The 17749-nt window shown below is 47.9% G+C and overlaps 1 protein-coding gene across 19 annotated transcripts in view; it reads right to left on the bottom strand.

The window, feature by feature from the left end:
• The window catches only part of ATXN2 (ataxin 2), a 1876777-nt gene that overhangs the window by 1646690 nt on the left and 212338 nt on the right, over positions 1-17749 (bottom strand). The gene's annotated exons all lie outside the window — the stretch shown is intronic.

Raw genomic sequence — 17749 nt, 5'->3', positions numbered from 1 at the left:
CCAGCGTCCCAAAATGGACGCTGCTGCCACCGCCACAAGTCTGACCTCCTGCTACTGGGAGTCCTTCCAGTCACGGAGGTTTGGACAATAGGTTTCCTGCCTGGAGAGGCACGAGCACCACCCCAGACAGGACTTTGTGTATTGGGACAGGGAGGGCTGAATAGAATGAGACACTGCCTGAAGCACACTAGGTGCTCCATGCATACTCCAGTTCAAACCGGTTGCTGGGGCACTCCAGCCCCAGCTCTGGCGCGAAACTGGACAAAGGAGAGGGGGTGTAACCACCCCCCTTCCTGGTCCCACACATAGGAGGGACCTAGAAAGTAATCCAGCCCCTTTTAGTTGTATAAAGGTAGCAGCTGAGTCCTGAGACTTTAGATTGATCCTGAATCGAAACTTGACACGAAACTCTGGACCTTCGACATTCTGCTGAAGCTGAAGACTGAAGAATCTCCCTTGTGGCCAAGGAGTGACCACCCTGGGCAACCAGGCACCATCCAGCAAATCAACGGCTTGCTTTGTCGACATTCCCGCCGGAACCCGAGCACAGAGCCTGACAAGACCTTTCTGGCCCTCTCTTCACGACTGCAGCATAGCTGAGATCCGTGGAGGCGACGAGACACGTGGGACCGGACATCTTGGAAAGCCTGCAACTTGCTAACTGTGCAGCTCCTGAGGCATCCTCGAAGCTGTGCACTGGGGATTGAGAATCCCCGAACCCGAGCTCCACCTGCACCGAAGATCAGCCCTCCACGAGCTCTGTATGGGGCCCTTCTGCTTGTGTTCTGCTCGACGCGTTGTCCGGTTGCTGGCCCGTTGGCTAGTAGCCTCTGTGACGACAATCCTTTTGAATCACATCGCTGGTCTGGTTGCTCCAGACTGGCCCTTGCTTCCCTGCAAAAGTGAAGCCCCTCAGACCTTGCTGGTCTGCACAAGAAGCCTTTGTTGTATCCTGCGTGGGTTGCCTTTGCCAAGGCTCGTTGACTCCAATCCGGAAGTCGACCCCTCCATCTGCGAGATCCTTCGTGGGACAGTCAGTCTCCAGCACCTGGTCGTCGGCGACGCCTCCTGGTCCACGTGGCTGCCAAGACAAGCTTCAAGACAGCACCTGATTGCTCCTCGACGTCGTCTGGTTCCTTCCTGGTTCCACCCGGTCACTGGCTAGTGACCCAGACTCTGTCCCCTCTGCTTTCAGATCCTCTTTGGGTGGATCCAAGGGTGGATCGAGGATGGACATCTTCCTCCTGGTCGCCTGCAGCATCTTTTTCCGAGGCTCCATAGGACTCAACGACGAAACCCGACACATCTTCACACCTATGCACCCGCCGTCCGTGGGTGATGTAACACGAGTACTTCGGTGCTCCCAAGGGTATTGACTATCCAAGTGTCTAAGTCTTTAGTTGTTTCCTCCTAGCTAAACCGGAAGTGTCCTAAATCCTTCTAAATCTAACTTCTAAGTTCCCATTGACTTTGCATTGACTCACGCATGTGTGTAAAGACACTGCACGCGCCGCCTGTGGGCCTCCTACTCCTAAACTATTGTTCAGATAGTGTAGCCCCAGCGATTCCCTAGGCCTTTCCTTTTCTAGTGAAGTGGTACTTATACCACTTTCTTAATATTTGGTTTTCTTCGCCCCTAGGGCCTAACCGTAAATTGTGCAACTTAATGTTTTCTGACTACCGTATTTTCCGGCGTATAAGACGACCCGGCGTATAAGACGACCCCCTACTTTGCTTGATAAAATGTAGGTTTCGTGCTATACTCGCCGTATAAGACTACCCCCACTTCCAGCGCAGTCCTGCATAGTTGGCTCGAACTTTGTACGCTTTTGTAACCTGCACACTTATCACTTTTTTCTCCAGGAATGTACTGATTGCTACCTCATGTATTTTGGTTGCTCACTATTGTCACTTTTGATCCATGTAACTTAACGTTTGCTTTTGTAATTTGTTCATTTGTAATTGTTCCTCTTGTATCAATACTGTTCCTACTGTAAAGCGCTCTGACACCTTCGGGTAAAGTCCGCACTATGTAAAAAACGCCTGAAAACATACCTTTACATTTTGTACCCGGCGTATAAGACGACCCCCGACTTTCCAGAACATTTTAAGGGGTTAAAAAGTCGTCTTATACGCCGGAAAATACGGTAAGTATCTTGTTATGTGCTTTGGCCTCTGATCTCATAAAGAGTTCAGAGGAGTGTATTAGTAAATAAATACATATATTTTATATATATCCTGTGTAGTGTCCTTTCATTTGATATTCAAGGGGTTACATATGGTAAAACAGCTGGCTTTACACGCCCTCAAGAGTCTTTTAGCCTAAGACTGTTCTGTCCACGTCACCACTAGGATAGCTGGTCTATAAGGTTGACTAACAACCATCACCATAAGGGTTGTTTGGACTGGTGCAAGGTGATCAATAGAATAGTGATCATCATATACCAGGCCAACTTCTCACAGTCCTAACGGCTGCGACGGGGAGCTCAAGGCCCAAGGCCTTGGCAGCCCGTGTCAGCACCACACTATAGGCAGCCCCCTCCTCCGAAGCCACGGTAGGAGGGGAGACAAAACCAGTGTTGGGAGAAGTGTCCAGATCACTGGCCTCCCCAAGCTCACCTGTCCAGTCCTGAGAAGACTGACACTCACGTGCCAGAAGATCCTCGGACCCCTCCCAATCCTCCTCGTGACCCATCACCTGGTACTCAGGTTCAAAGGATGGGGCCGGGTCATAGAAGTAAAAGTCTCCCATCGGCGTCGAGAGCGGCGCCGCTCCGACACCAGACCCGAATCGAGGGTAGGACCAGGGACAGCGGCGTCCTGGGACGGCGCCGGGGGTGACACCCCAGGGGCCGGCGCGGTCGTGAGGTCGACCGGTGACGACCTGGAGCCGGATCCGGCAGGGCCCTGCGGCGTCTGGACCGAAGTCGCCGACGGCGTTGAAGCACCCGACGGTGCTGGGGCCGAAGCACCCGCCCCGCATGGGGACCCAGTCGGGGCCGCTTGGCCCGAAGACGCCGCGGAACCCGACGGAGGAGCGAGCAACCTCATGGCCATGAGGAAGGACTCTATCTCCTCCGGCGTCGCGTTCTGCCCAGGGACCGGCGGGTATGGAGCAGGCCGCGACACGGGGGCGTTGTCACCCGAACCCCGGCCGCGTTGCGCGAGCGTCGGGGGAATCAGAAGAGCGATGGCGCCTCTTCGACTTCTTAATTGAGGACTTCGAGCCCGAAGACTGATGACTACTTTTGTGACTCCGGCCCCACGACTGGTCACTCGACCTCCTTCCGGCCTGAGACCTCGTGCGGCGTGGGGCTGACTGCCAGAGCTCGAGTCGCTTGGACCACTCCTGTCTAGCTTTGGACGTCAGGTCCCGGCAGTCAGGGCAGGACTTGTCGTTGTGGTCGGGGCCCAGACAGTGAAGGCACCGGCGATGGGGGTCGGTAACCGACATCAGTCGGCTGCAATTGACGCAGGGTTTGAACTGACGTCAACGTGCGAGGGCGGCGTCTAAGTACTCCAGCGACGTCATCTCAGCGCCAACGACGCAGACGACGGACACGGAGCCGCAGACGACACCTACCAACGCGCAAGGGTACTGCTATGCAAGAATTTCCGGATCCAGTCTGACGCCTGGGGATATCCTAAGGTAAGGAATCTAATACTAACCTGTTTCTTTCAGATAACCTTAACATGCTGCCCCTTCATCATCTATTGAAATCCAGTTTGACCTTTTGTAGCCCACATTTGACTTCCTCGCTTGACGCCGAAAACCCGGCAGTCTCTTGACGTGCCTATTACATCCTCCAAGATTCTCCTGGGTACAGATGGCTTTACTGGATGAATTCTACTCCGTTTGCTCCACAGCTGGCACCCCAAAATATTGATTTTATACAAAGTAGTTTTTTCTGAGACCTCCCTCGACTCTTAATACTGTACCGATCTATACACTACTGAAGCCACAAAGATTATACAGATTTAGCGCTCTATTTCCCAATTTCTATTTTGAATAGGACTATAAAATCTTAATCAAAATACTCGCTTGCCGCTTATTACCAGAACCTCTAGGTTTAATTCATGAGGATCATAAGGGATTCCGGACCCAATGAGTTTTGCATTTCGTTGGATTTGGAGAAAGCCTTTAGCTCCCTGCATTGGGATTACATACATAGAGTGTTTGGATTATTCGGGATAGGTCCAATCTGGCAGAAATCGATATAAATTCTATACTTAGCCCCTTCGGCTCAAGTAAATTCTCAGAGGTATGTTTCAGCACCACGGATCATAGGTAGGGGCACCAGACAAGTTTGCCGCCAGTCATTGTAATTGTTTTCCAAGCCTTTGGTGGGCTGGCTTCGCTTTCTGGGATGACTTGGGGAATACCAGTACATGGTGCCACTCACATAGCATAGTGTCCCTATATGCAGATGATCTCCTCTTGTATGTCCGAGATGAACAAGTTACTTACCTTCGGTAACCCTTCCTCTGGTGGATACAGTATCTGCCTGTGGATTCCTCACCTTATGAATATCCCCTGCGCCAGCATTCTGCGGAAGTTTTTCCTAGCTCTCCACGCCGACGAGGTCGTCACAATGCCATGGCTCCGCACGCAGCTCCGCATAACGTCAATGGAGCCATAAGAGGACCATGTCGGCGTGATGACGTCAGTTCCACCCATTTTGTTCTTGCCATCGAGGCAAAACAGGCGGACCAAACAGACAATTCATAGATAGTACACAGAATTCACACAAATACACCCAGGGTAAATTGAAATAAGAAAGCAAAGAAAGCTCACATTTCAAATAAGGTCACATATAGACAAATAGAGGTGATACATAATGACAACATGAAATCACCAAATTAACCAACACCTCTTTTTAAGGTATAAAAGGGTGGACAACAGGGAGGCGGGTGGGTCAGTGAGGAATCCACAGGCAGATAATGTATCCACCAGAAAAAACGTTACCGAAGGTAAGTAACTTGTTCTTCTGTTGGATACATCTGCCTGTGAATTACTCACTTAAAGAACAGAATCCCACAGCAGTCCCACTCTCGGAGGAGGGTGTCCATCCTTCTATACCAAAATATCTTGCAAAACAGAGCGTGCAAAATGGCCGTCCCTCCTCACCTCAGAATCTAAGCAGGAATGCTTTGCGAAAGTTTGGAGGGAGGCCCAAGTTACAGTTTTACAGATGTCCAACACAGGAACACTCCTAGACAAGGCAGAAGTAGAAGATTTAGCCCTGGTAGAATGAGCTCTAATGCCTTCAGGAGGCTCCTTACCATCCAGAGAGTAGCAGATCTTGATGCACAAGATGATCCACCTGGATAAAGTGTGCTTGAGCACCACCTTGCCCTTCATACGTCCAGCATAGCCCACAAAGAGCTGATCATCCTGACGGAAGTCCTTTGTTCTATCCAAATAGAAACTAATCTCCCTCTTTTGATCCAAGCGATGAAGCCTCAGCACAACCCTGCTGGGCCAAATGAAGCGAAAAACAAATAACATCAGAAAGATGAGCTTTCAAGGGATCAATAGACTTCTCTCCACACCATTTAACACATTTTAACCAACTGTAGGAGTAGATAGTCTTGGTGGGGCTCTGCCTGGCCGATATAATAACGTCCACCACGTCGGGCGGGAGAGAAAAATAATTCAGGTTGCCCCGTTCAATATCCAGGCATGAAGGTGCAAGCTCTGGAGGTAGGGGTGTAGAACCTGCCCCTCCGTCTGTGAGAGGTCTACCCTGAGAGAGTGACGGAGGGGAGGGTGCGACGAGAGGTGAAGAAGGTCCGTGTAACACACCCTTCTTGGCCAATCCGGGGCAATCAATATAACTTGGGCCCGGTCTTGGCGAATCTTCCTCAAGAGTTGTGAGCTCCAACTCAACTGAAACGCGTCCCCCAACGCTCCCTGCCTCGGAAACTGGAGACTGCAGAATGATGGGCAGTGCGCGTTCGAAAGTGGCAAACCGGTCTTCACTCGTGGTCGGCGGAGAACTGCAGACAGACTGTACGCATGCACGTTCAACACCTTCTCAGAAAGTCTTGAAGCCAGAGACTTCGCAGTTTTGAAGCCAGAGACTTCGCAGTTTTTCTCGGGGGCGTAGTAGGCAGAGGCTTACTTTTAGAAGGTGGAGGAGCCTTTTTTGAGGTGGAAGGCAATTCAGCAACACTAGAGGTTGCTGTTTTCTCTACACCTTAGCCCCAGGAGAAGACAAATCCTCCTCAGCAATCCTCTTCCTAGAGGACATTGTTGAGCCTGAGTAAACACTCCACACATCAGATAAGGGGTTGTCTTGATTCTTAATCTTCTGTAGCCACAGAAGTAGACGTCCTTTTCTGTCTGAGAGTTTTTTGAGGGAAGGTCCTACAGATCTTGCAGTCTCTCACCTAGGGATCAAGACACAGGCAATAAATGCACTTCTTGTGGGGATCCTCAGAAAACAGCCGGAGCCTCCCACAAGACTAACAAGGTCGACAGAGATTTCTTAGATGAAGACATCCTGAAATGAAGAAAATTCCTGAAGAAATAGAAAAGAACTGAGCAGAGCTCAGGGAGACTCCCTTCACATGACGTGCAATAGAATATCTGAGAGCCTGAGGCTCAGAGGAGAACATTCTGGAGGGTGCTGTTGCCTGATTGGCTGCAGTTTGGACTGTATATAATGACTTGGACAAGTCATAAATGTGGAAGTTTTATTCCTCGAGGTTTCTGGCTACTTTACTTCCTGGTTCTATGTTACCTATGTAATAGTTATTATGTGCATAATTATTGCTTTTCTTTATGTACCGTGGGACTCCCACTCAGACGACAGGGAATGATTTAGGCATCTGAATCTATGAAAGATACCCCAATACCGGAGAACTGACTTGATCACACCGACGTAGTCCTCTTATGGCTCCAGTGACGTCATGCGGAGCCGCATGCGGTGCCATGGAATTGTGACAACCTCGTCAGCGTGGAGAGCTAGGAAAAATTCTGCAGAATGCTGGTGCAGGGGATATTCATAGGGTGAGGAATCCACAGGCATATATATCCATCAGAAAACAGTGTTGACATATCTGACATTGCTCAGATCTTCTCAGATTGCTTCTATATCAGGTCTGAGACTGTCAGAAATGGGGTCTTTAGTCTGCAGTGGTTTGAAACCTGTTCAAGTAGGGACACTCACTCTAGTAAAGGGTAAAGGAGTCGCACAGCTTAGATAACCCCTGCTCACCCCCATGATAGTTTGGCATGAGCAGTTAGGCTTATCTCAGAGACAAGGTGTAAAGCATTTGTACTCATACACACAGTAACACAGTGAAAACACTACAAACTGAGTCAACACCAGCTCAGAAAATGTAAAACAAGAGCAAAATAACAAAAAACCACAATACACAAGTCCAGATATCACTTTTCAAGATTAGGCAAGTTTAGTCCATAGAAATCAATGGATGTTTCTTTTAGCATAAAGTACCATGGATGGGTGCAAAATCGAAGAAGAAGCAGGCAAAGGGGAGGTTAAGTGCCTGAAAAGCAAAGCTATGCATCGGTTCCTTACTCCACAGGGGAGGTGATGCATTGATTCCTTACTGCCGGAGGAGATGATGCATCGGTTACTTACTGCTAAGCAGGGGAGATAATGCTTCGGTTCCTTCCTGGAAAGGGAGGTGATGCGTCAATATCCGAACATGCGGCCTCGGTTCCTTACTGTGGTGTTGAAATATCAGCGTCAAAAATCCAGACGCACTGCGTTGATACGGCAGCGGTGATGCAGGTGTTGCGTTGACTGCACAACCGCCAAGTCGGTGCTGCATTGACTGCACAGACGCCGACCAGTTGCTTATTCAGAGCGGGTGTCACGGACGTTGGTGGCACGGTGCTCGAGCCTCACGCTGTGGCGATTTTTCTGCTGCGGTGTGACGGCGAGCTGGGGCCTGCGGTGAAAGCAGTGGTCGATGCGCTGATCGGGAACCATGCTTTGTTGCAGGCAGAGGTAATGCGTCGATCTCGTGCAGCAATCAATGCGTCGATTTTCTATTTAGATTACCAGGTTACACTACCAAGAGCCAAGGAACTGGATTTGGCACCACTTGGCAAGGCAGGGCTCTCAGCACTGGTAGGTGAAGGCTTTGATGGCCCAACTTCTTAACAGGAGGAAAGCACGAACAAGCCCTTGGAGAACAGCACAACATAGCAACAGGCAGAGTGGGAGTCTCTCCTAAAGCATCCCGCTCTTATTTCTGACAGAATGCACTAAGTCCAGAAGTGTTCAGATTTTAGGGTGTCAGAGGTCCAATACTCATACTCCTTTCTGCCTTTGAAGTAGGCAAGCTTCAAAGAAAAGTCTTTGTAGTGCACAAGAACCTGACCTGGCTCCAGACACACTACAGGGATGTGGAGACAGCTTTGTGTGAGGACAGACAGAGCCCTGTTCAAGTGTCAGAGACAACTCCTCCCACCACTCTAGCTCAGGACGGCCCATCAGCCTGGTGATGGGCCATCATGATATGCAAGAAACACCTCACCTTTCTTTGTGTGACTGTCTAGAGTGAATGCAGAAAAGCTCAACTGTCAGCCAACCCAGACATGTATTATACAGACGGGCAGAGGCATAGAATGGTTAAGCACGAAAATGCCCACTTTCTAAAAGTGGATTTTTCAAACATGCAATTTAAAAACTAAATTGTGAGTTCTGAGACCCCGAGCTCCAAATCTCTAATGCTTCCAATGTGAAATTCCAATTAAAGATATTTCAAGGCAATCTCCATGTTACCCTATGGGAGAGATAGTCCTTACAATAGTGAAAAACAAAATTAGCAGTATTTCACTATTAGGACATGTAAAACACAACAGTACATTCCCTACATTTTAAATAGTCGACACCCTGCCCATAGGACTGCATTGGGCCTACATTACAGGTGACTTACATGTAGTAAAGGGGATGGTTTGGGCCTGGCAAGTGGGTGCATTTGCCAAGTCGAAATGGCAGTTTAAAACTGCACACACCGACACTGCGGTGGCAGGTCTGAGACAAGTTTGCCAGGCTACTCATGTGGATAGCATGATCAGTGCTGCATGCTCACTGCTTCTTTCCGGCCCAGGGAGGATCCAGCTCGGCAGTTCGGGTTGGACTATTCCCACGTGGAGCAGGGTCCAAACTGATTTGCATATGGCTGAATCTGTACTGGGGTAGTGTGCTGAGCAAAGGAATGATGGATTACACCCAGATATGTGCAACTGGGGTGAATGTTTGCATTGTTCAGCATTCCGTCGATCATTTGTTCCTTTTGCTGCCCTAAGTCGGAAAGGTATGCCCAGACATGAGTCCAGTGCTCACTGCGCCACCAGATTCAAGTAGCCTGGCTAATGAGGGGTGATGCCCCGATACAGGTCCCAGGGTGCTTGTTTCCGGTCCAGGGAGGACCTGGATTGGCAGTTCAGGCTGGACTGTTGCCATGTGGAGCAGGGTCAAGACTGATTTGCATGTGGCTGTGTCCAAACTGGGGTGGTGGGGTGAGCAAAATAACTATGGATTAAACCCAGATCTGTGTGACTGGGGGTGAATGTTTGCATTGTGCAGCATTCCATCCATCATTTGTTTCTTTTGCAGGTCCTCTAGTAGCATTTGATTTACAGGCCCTGGGCACACCTGGTGCACTTTACTGGGGACTTACTAGGAAATCAAATATGCCAAACATGGCTAGACCAATCACCAATACAATGTACACAGGGAGTGTGAGAAGTTGGCCTGATATATAGTGCTCACTATTCTAGTGATCACTTTGTATCATACCAAACAACCCTTATTGATGATTGGTTGTAAGTCAACCTTATTAGACCAGCTATCCTAGTAGCGTGGACAAGAGCAGTCTTTAGGCTAAACTCTAGAGGGCGTGTTAAGCCAGCCGTTTTACCATCACATATACCCCTTGAACACCAAGTGAAAGGACACCACACAAGTTGTTATAAAAATATAGGATATTTATTAATAACAAGTCTACCCTGAACTCTTTATGAGTCAGGGAGCTAAGCACAATACAAAACTCTTAGAAAATACTTCAAGTTGCACAATTTACACAAATGCCAGAGGGGCACAAAAAACCATATACACAAAAAGTGGAATGCAAAATACTAGCAGGTAGGTAACAAGATCCAGAGGCTTCCGGATCGCTAGGACTACACTACTGAACCCTAAGGTTAGGAGCAGGAGGCCTAGGGAGATCGGGTGCAGAGTGTGCACTCTCACGCGGGATGCGGGAAGAAGTCTATGGATGCTAGCGTTTCTAAAGTTACTGTTTCCGGACGAATCCGACTATGTAGACTAAAAACGACAAAGGATCTGGACACTTGCATAGTGAACCTGTGCTGGAGTACCGAAATACTCAAGTTACCTAGCCCAGGGGCCGCGGCTGCATAGGGTTCAAAAGACGTCGGGAATCCTCGTTGAAGTCTATGGAGCCTGAAAGAAGGAGTTGCTGGCAGGCGACCAGTGAAGAAGTTCGGTGTGATCCAAGGCTGGATCAGTGAAGGAGACGACCTGAAAGCAGAGGGGACGTAGTTCTTAATCACTAGCCAGTGATTATGTGGGCACCAGGATGGCACCGGATGAAGTCACCTCGACCAGGTGAGTGGGCGACGCTGGACTCTGCAGTCACACGGGCTAGGAGGCGTTGTCGGCGTCCAGGCTGGAGGTGCGAGCTGTCCCACGAGGCTGTCGGCGATGCTGGACTCAGGATTTGAGCAACAAACCTTGGCAAAGGCAAGCCCACGCGGTGGAGTCAAGATGGCGTCTGGAGTGGACCAGGAGGGTCCAGGGCACTTCCTGTTGGACAAGAAGCAAGGGCCAGTCTAGGGGACCTAGACCAGCGGTGAAAACGTCGTGGTACGTCGTCAAGAGGGTCACTAGCCAACGGGCAAGTGACCGGACAACGTGGCAAGCAGCAAAGAAGCAGAAGGGCCCCACGCAGATCTTGTGGATGCTGGGAGGCTGGACTTCGGTGCTGGAGCTGCTTAGGGTCAGGGCTTCTCAAACCCCAGTGCACTTACTCGAGGGTCTCTCGGGGGTCGTGCTGGTGAAGCGTCGTGCAGGTCTTGAAGATGGCCGGTCCCACGGGTCTCGTCACACCCACGAATCTCAGCTGGGCTGGATGATGTAGGTAGAGGTCAGAGATGGCAGGGAATCCGGGTCTCGTCGAGCTGGGCAGTCTTGATCCGGAGGATGGACGTGCAGCAAACCGCAAGAGCTTCGATGGTGCCTGCTGGTGCAGGGTGGCTACTCCTTAGCCACAAGGGAGAGTCTTCAGAAAAGTCAAGAGTTCCTTTCGTGGAAAGTAGTTCAAGATTCAGAATGATCTAATTTGGGAAGGGGGCCTGCTCCTACCTTTATCCTAAGAAAAGGGGCTGGCACGCGACTAGGTCCTGCCCTATGGGTGGGACCAGGAGGGGGGTGGTTACACCCCTCTCCTTTGTCCGGTCTCTCCCCAGCTCAGGGGCTGGTGTGCCCCAGGAACTGGTTTGAGCCGGCATATGCACAGTGAGCACCGGGGTGCCACTTGCAGTCACCTTCCTTTCAGCCCTGCCTACCTGGGATACACAAAATCCTGTCTGGGATGGTGCTAGCACCGCCCCTGACAGGAAACCCTTTGTCCAGGCCTCCGTTGCAGGAAGGACTCCCAGCAGCAGGAGGGCAGACTTGTGTCTCGGTGGCAGCATCCATTTTGTGGAGCTGAGGCTGTGTCTGACTTTAACCGGGGTTCACAGTTACATACATGTTGTGTCCCTCTAGAAGGGTGGAATGCTAACCCCGTCGCCAGAATTGGCGAGGGGTTAGTATTCCAATTCGTATGACACCTTACTCGACATGTTTTGATAATGCTATACCAAAGTTAGCATTTAACCACGAGGATTATAATGCACTTAAGAGTATATGGTATAGCGTTATCATGGAACAGCTATTTGGACTTGGTTCCGCAAGCTGCAAACGGGCTCAGCTCATGCCAGAGCACCATCTCACATAATTCCAAGCACTCTGCCTTCAGGATTGATAAGGCCTGCCATAGGAGTGACTGATAGGAATATATGTGTCCATTTTAGGTTTAGATATAGGTATACTATATCTAAAGCAAAGGGTGATTACACCACCTTGCCCCAGCTGTCGTGCAGCCAGTTGTGTCTGTTTGGGTGGCCAGCCAGGGGTGGCATAATACATGCTTCAGCCCCTGGTAGGCCCTGGGTACACCTATGCCCTGGATACCTAAGGTATGCTGTACAGGGACTGATAAGGTGGCCCAGTACCAATTGGTAAAATGCACCTAAGGTACATGGTTGTAATTTAGAGAGAGAACAGCTAGGCTGTGGGTCTGATTAGCAGGCCCACAGCCAGGGAAAGTCGTAAATCAGTGAAGCAAAAAGCAAAAATCTGGGGTGGCCATGGGATTGCAGACCCCACTCTCCTACAGGGAGCACTTCCACTTTAGCACTAGTCAGCAGTAGCAAAGTGCACTGAGTCCTAAAACCAGCAAATTCTAAATGCAGCACACAGTCAAAAAACATGCAACCCCATGCCCTTCAGGTTACAGCCACAGCTGGAAATGGCACCCACTACATTTCGATACATGGGTATTAACAATGATCATACGCCAGGGGATTTCCGTGATTGGAACTTGGGCAGGGCATTGCAAACACTCCGCTAACATTTAACCTTCTGATCATCCTTGCCCCGGTTAGTGAATGGCTGTGCTGGTCTGGTGAAAATAGTGGTGTTACCCCTATTTTGTAAACCTTCCCCTCATCCTTCAAAGTTTTTTCTTTAGACAACTGGACTCCTCCCTAGTTACATTACCATGGGGATCCGGACGACGCTAGGATTTCACTTGCTACACTGAAACCAGTGGCGCCTGGCATAGCTCGCGTGGGTGGGCGTGAGGGGGTTTGAATTAAAAATACAAAAAAACCTCGAGGCCAGGTCCTGCGTCTCTGTGCCTGCTCTCCTGCGTCTGACTCCAGGAACACCAAGCAGGCAGCGTTGTGACTGGTCTGAGCGCCGCGACACAGCGCTCAACCAGGGGATGGAGGGGTGGGCATGTTCTTCATGCAGGATGTAATGCAGCCTGCATGGAGAACGGATAAAGTGTGCATGACTGGCCTAGGCGGCCCAAGAGGACCAACCAAACAGTCACTGCATACTTAGGAGTGGGCAAACCACTCCTCCCCTGCTCCGAGAGCAAAGCAGCCCCGCCCACCCGCAGAAGTATAAAATGATAATAACTCTAAGTTATCATTTTATGTTTCTACTTGGCACTGCTTAAAAGCCACCATAGGGGAGGAGCCACCACTGACTGAAACTCTCGGTAGATGAGGGAAGGCGAAGTCTGCCAGATTTTGTATGATATTACTTAACCCCACAGTTGCAGGGAATAACCTGCTGGTTATCTGATTGTAGCCTATACAAAACAGGGCTTTCACCGACTACTTATATGGATGGTCTTTTTGAATGATCTCCTGCTCGGACAGTTCCTCAGTGGCTTTATAGAGCAGTTTAGCATCAGTCTGATAGGTCTCGCCTATCATTTTGAACCATTAGGTAGGCGGACCTTGCCAGATCCTTCCATGACTCAGAGGACCAGGGTGCTTGAAAACCCTCATAGGTTTTCTAGAGGGGCTTGATTCACATATATCCAATATAATGTTTTGAATAGGCCCTACTCACCCAGGCATCTATAGATACGTCCTTCCGCAAATCAAACGCATACTGTCCCTGGTGTTCCCTCCCAGAAGCGGACCTTCTCCGTATGCTCTGGCCCTGCTCTAAAATGCACACATTCTGGTCTCAATTATTGCCACTGATTGGCGCTAAGACTGGGCTTCCCATGCCTCGTTCACCTGGGGAAGTGCTCTTGGGCCTATTTCCTCGACCTGAGCTGGAAAGACCAGCTCTTAAATTCTGAGACTTGGCCCTGTATTGGCAAAACCTACCTTTACTAAGTACTGGAAGCTACCCACGATCCTGTCCCTGCAGGTGTGGGCTAGGGCAATTGCCTCTCGGGGTAGGGAGGAATGTACATTACTTCAGAGGGAGGAGAAGGCAGGTTTGCAAAAGTACCTTAATGATCAAGCCTGGGATATGCTCCTCAAACAATTTAAAAATATCATCAAGGATGACAACCACCCACCCTAATCCCCCTTGACATTCTTAGATATACACTGCATGCCAATGGCTTGACTCTTTAGAAACGGTGGGACGATTGGGACACAAGACTGGGGTGATCCAGTATTATTATAGTTCTGTTGGGATGAGACAAAGAAACCTTGAAGTCTTACACTTCTAGGAGGGTGATGCGTCAGCATAAAGACCCTTGAATCGGAGATTCGGGGTGGTATGTTGGGTATGCTCTGTTTGGTGTTTCACTGATTATTGTTATACCCTAGAGCTCCACCCTCTGGAAATACTACAGTACATTGCGGCTTTGGAATGTCACTCACCTTATGATAGTCAGGGCTTGTGGATTAGGAGTCATGTTACTGTTATTCTGAGAGGTGTATACCCCTGTACCGTGAATCTGCCTTGTACCTCTTAAAAGTCTTAAAACAATAAAAGACTAAGTAACTTACCTCTGGTAACACTTTCTGTGGATACTCTAACTGCAGATTCCTCACCTTGTTGATCTCCCCAGCTGTCAGACGGAGCACTGGCAAGAACACGATTAGCCTGTCGAGACTCTGTCCTGCCTTTACACAAGACAACAGAGAAGTACACTGGTGCCAGCCCAGCACACTGACATCTGTTTATCTACTATATTATCATTAGTCCTAATAGTGTACAAACTTAGGGTCTACCAAGAATCCAACCAGTGTAGACGGAATCTCATCCTCTGGGTTTTTGTTGAAAACTGGTATCTGCTAGGTACCTCTCTGATATGTAGAGGAATACTAGCCTCAGATCCACCAGTGAGAGAGAGCCAACAGGATACGTTGAGAGGGTTGAGGGGAAAGAAGGTTGCAGTGCAGGAAAAAGTTGTGGGGTAGTGAAGGTGGTGAATTAAAATTGCCTAGTATGATGTCGAAGTCATTACTTTATTGGAAAGAGACCATCATAGTGGCAAAGTTAAAAGCAGTGTGAAGATCGCATGTAAAGTAAATATCACTATCAGATGTCATCTGATAGTGATATTTACTTTAATAGAATTGAGGCATAGGTGAAGACAACGCAATTTTAAAGGTACAGTAGGGATCAGATTTACAACATTATGTAGCATGTAAAGTAAATATCACTATCAGATGACATCTGATAGTGATATTTACTTTACATGCTATCTTCACACTGCTTTTAACTTTGCCACTATGATGGTCTCTTTCCAATAAAGTAATGACTTCGACATCATACTAGGCAATTTTAATTCACCACCTTCACTACCCCACAACTTTTTCCTGCACTGCAACCTTCTTTCCCCTCAACCCTCTCAACGTATCCTGTTGGCTCTCTCTCACTGGTGGATCTGAGGCTAGTATTCCTCTACATATCAGAGAGGTACCTAGCAGATACCAGTTTTCAACAAAAACCCAGAGGATGAGATTCCGCCGATAGGTGGGCTGATGGGTATCTTTTTAGATCTTTTTACACTTTCTCACGTAGTTCTCTCTCCTTTCTAACATTCATCATCTATCCACACTACTTATTGAGTGAATATAATCTTTAGACCCTTAGCATCCCTTGTGTGTTTTTTTGCTACTTAGATTGGGGGATAGGATGCAAGCTGGTCTGTATAGAATTTTCCCCTGAGACCCTCTCTTTCATATTGTTTTTTTGATCCAACCAGTGTAGCCCTTATTGCCCTAAGAGGGATGCAGTGGGGAGAAGTAAGTCTACAGGCTGATGGATAGCTACACATGAAAGGATGACACTACTTTCGGAAGAAAGGCGGACCTTGTCCTTAGAACGCCTCACCACATTCAAATGTCACCAGCCGCCACTGTGCAGAATCATGGAAAATCAAGTGATTTTGGAAATAGCAAAGACATCTACTAAAGGTGTGCATCATGGGGCGAGGATACCCTGCACTACTTCTGGGTGTAGATGCCACTCAAGATCAGTGATGATGACACCTGCGCAGTTTGTCTACTCTACTCTTATGTTGAGGGATTCCATCAAGTGAATTGCCATCAAGGAGATGCAACTGATTTCCAACCAATGATGTAGCCTCAGAGCCTCCAGACATAAGGCATGAACGCCCACATCACTCTTTTTACTGCAGTTCCATAAGACATTCGTTTTTTCTATCAGCACCTAATTTGACATTTTCTTGCTGGAAGGAAAGCGTTCATAAAGTGGATGGAGCATAGCTTCAAACAATTAATTTGATTTTGTGGATCCATCTGATGCCAGAAGTTAACGATTTTTACCTGGTCCAGATGCCATTTCTAACCTACAGTAGAAGCATCCACTATCACCGTGACTGAGGGACAATGCACTGAGCCTCTTGGCTTAGTCTGTGGGGTTGGTCAAGGCTGTGGTGTGGCCCCAATTCGGTTTCTTTTATATATTATCGACTTGAATAAATTTTTAATCTCAAATGGTAAAGACTTGCCAAAGATTCAAACTAACCATTGAAGCCCTAACTCTATGTAGACGATGCAGTTTTGCTCTCGCGCACCACGAATGATCTTAGAGCAGTGGTTTCCAAACCTTTTAGAATCCACAATCCACTTTTCAGAATGACAAACTTTCATAACCCACCTACCTTTAATCAACAAGAGGGGTACTTTTTTTAATATAACTCAAGCTTTGTGTGGTAGCACACTGTCATTTACGGACAGCAAATTTTCCATTGAAATAGGCACTAACATTGCACAGACAAAGGTTTACTGATAAATCTATATAGTGTATAGCACTCCATTGATAGTGTGTTGAAATCAGGTTTCTGTGAATACGTATAATTTGTGCATCACCAAGTAAAGTCTTGATTTGTTTTCATTCTATTGAAATCTCTGTTTCCAGCACACTTCAGCATTAAAAAAAAAGTGGTCGCCCGCAAGTTAATACCACCCCAGAGCCCAATGGAGCAATAGCTCAGCTCTCAGCGCAAGAGCTTATTGTTCCCGATTTTAACTTGTCTGTATTTTGAGTATGTTAGTTGAATGTGTGTGACTGAAGCATACGAGTCAAATAGATTGACCGGAATGCTTTTTTAGTTCTGTCTTTGTTCTCTTAAGGATTCATGAGTTATTGTAGGGGCAAATTCACAATTGCATTTATTGCTATTTGTTTTCTGTAAAGAAAATTATGTATTTGTTGAAAACAGACTGTTATTATATTACATGCAAAAAAAAAAAAAAGATTTTATGTTGACTTAAATAAATATTTACAAATATCTGACTAGGCTATGCGAGTTAACTATTCCCATGTTGGCAATCTCAATTCCTTTTTAAAATTAAGTTTCTAGAGTTATAGAGAGACTTTTTTCTCTGATTTATTAGAGGAAGGTGGTATTATTCCCCTTTTGTCAGGGTCCTTTAGTGTATTATGTTTAGAATTAAAGCCACTGGTCTACCAGATGGATATTGATCCCCTTCTCAACTAAGAGGGATAACATATGGGCTATTTCTAATGTTCTACAATGCTAACAGAGATGGGAGGGACAAGGCGAAATCTACCATGCATGATTATGCCATCATCCCGACATCTGAGGGCATGGAACCTTTCTTGATCATGGGTAAAACGTTTGGGATAAGTCACTTCTAACAAAATTTTACCTGGGCATTATG

Source organism: Lissotriton helveticus, chromosome 11 (assembly GCF_964261635.1).
Source record: "Lissotriton helveticus chromosome 11, aLisHel1.1, whole genome shotgun sequence".
Lineage (NCBI taxonomy): Eukaryota > Metazoa > Chordata > Amphibia > Caudata > Salamandridae > Lissotriton > Lissotriton helveticus.
This window is presented reverse-complemented; position numbering and strand designations above follow the sequence as displayed.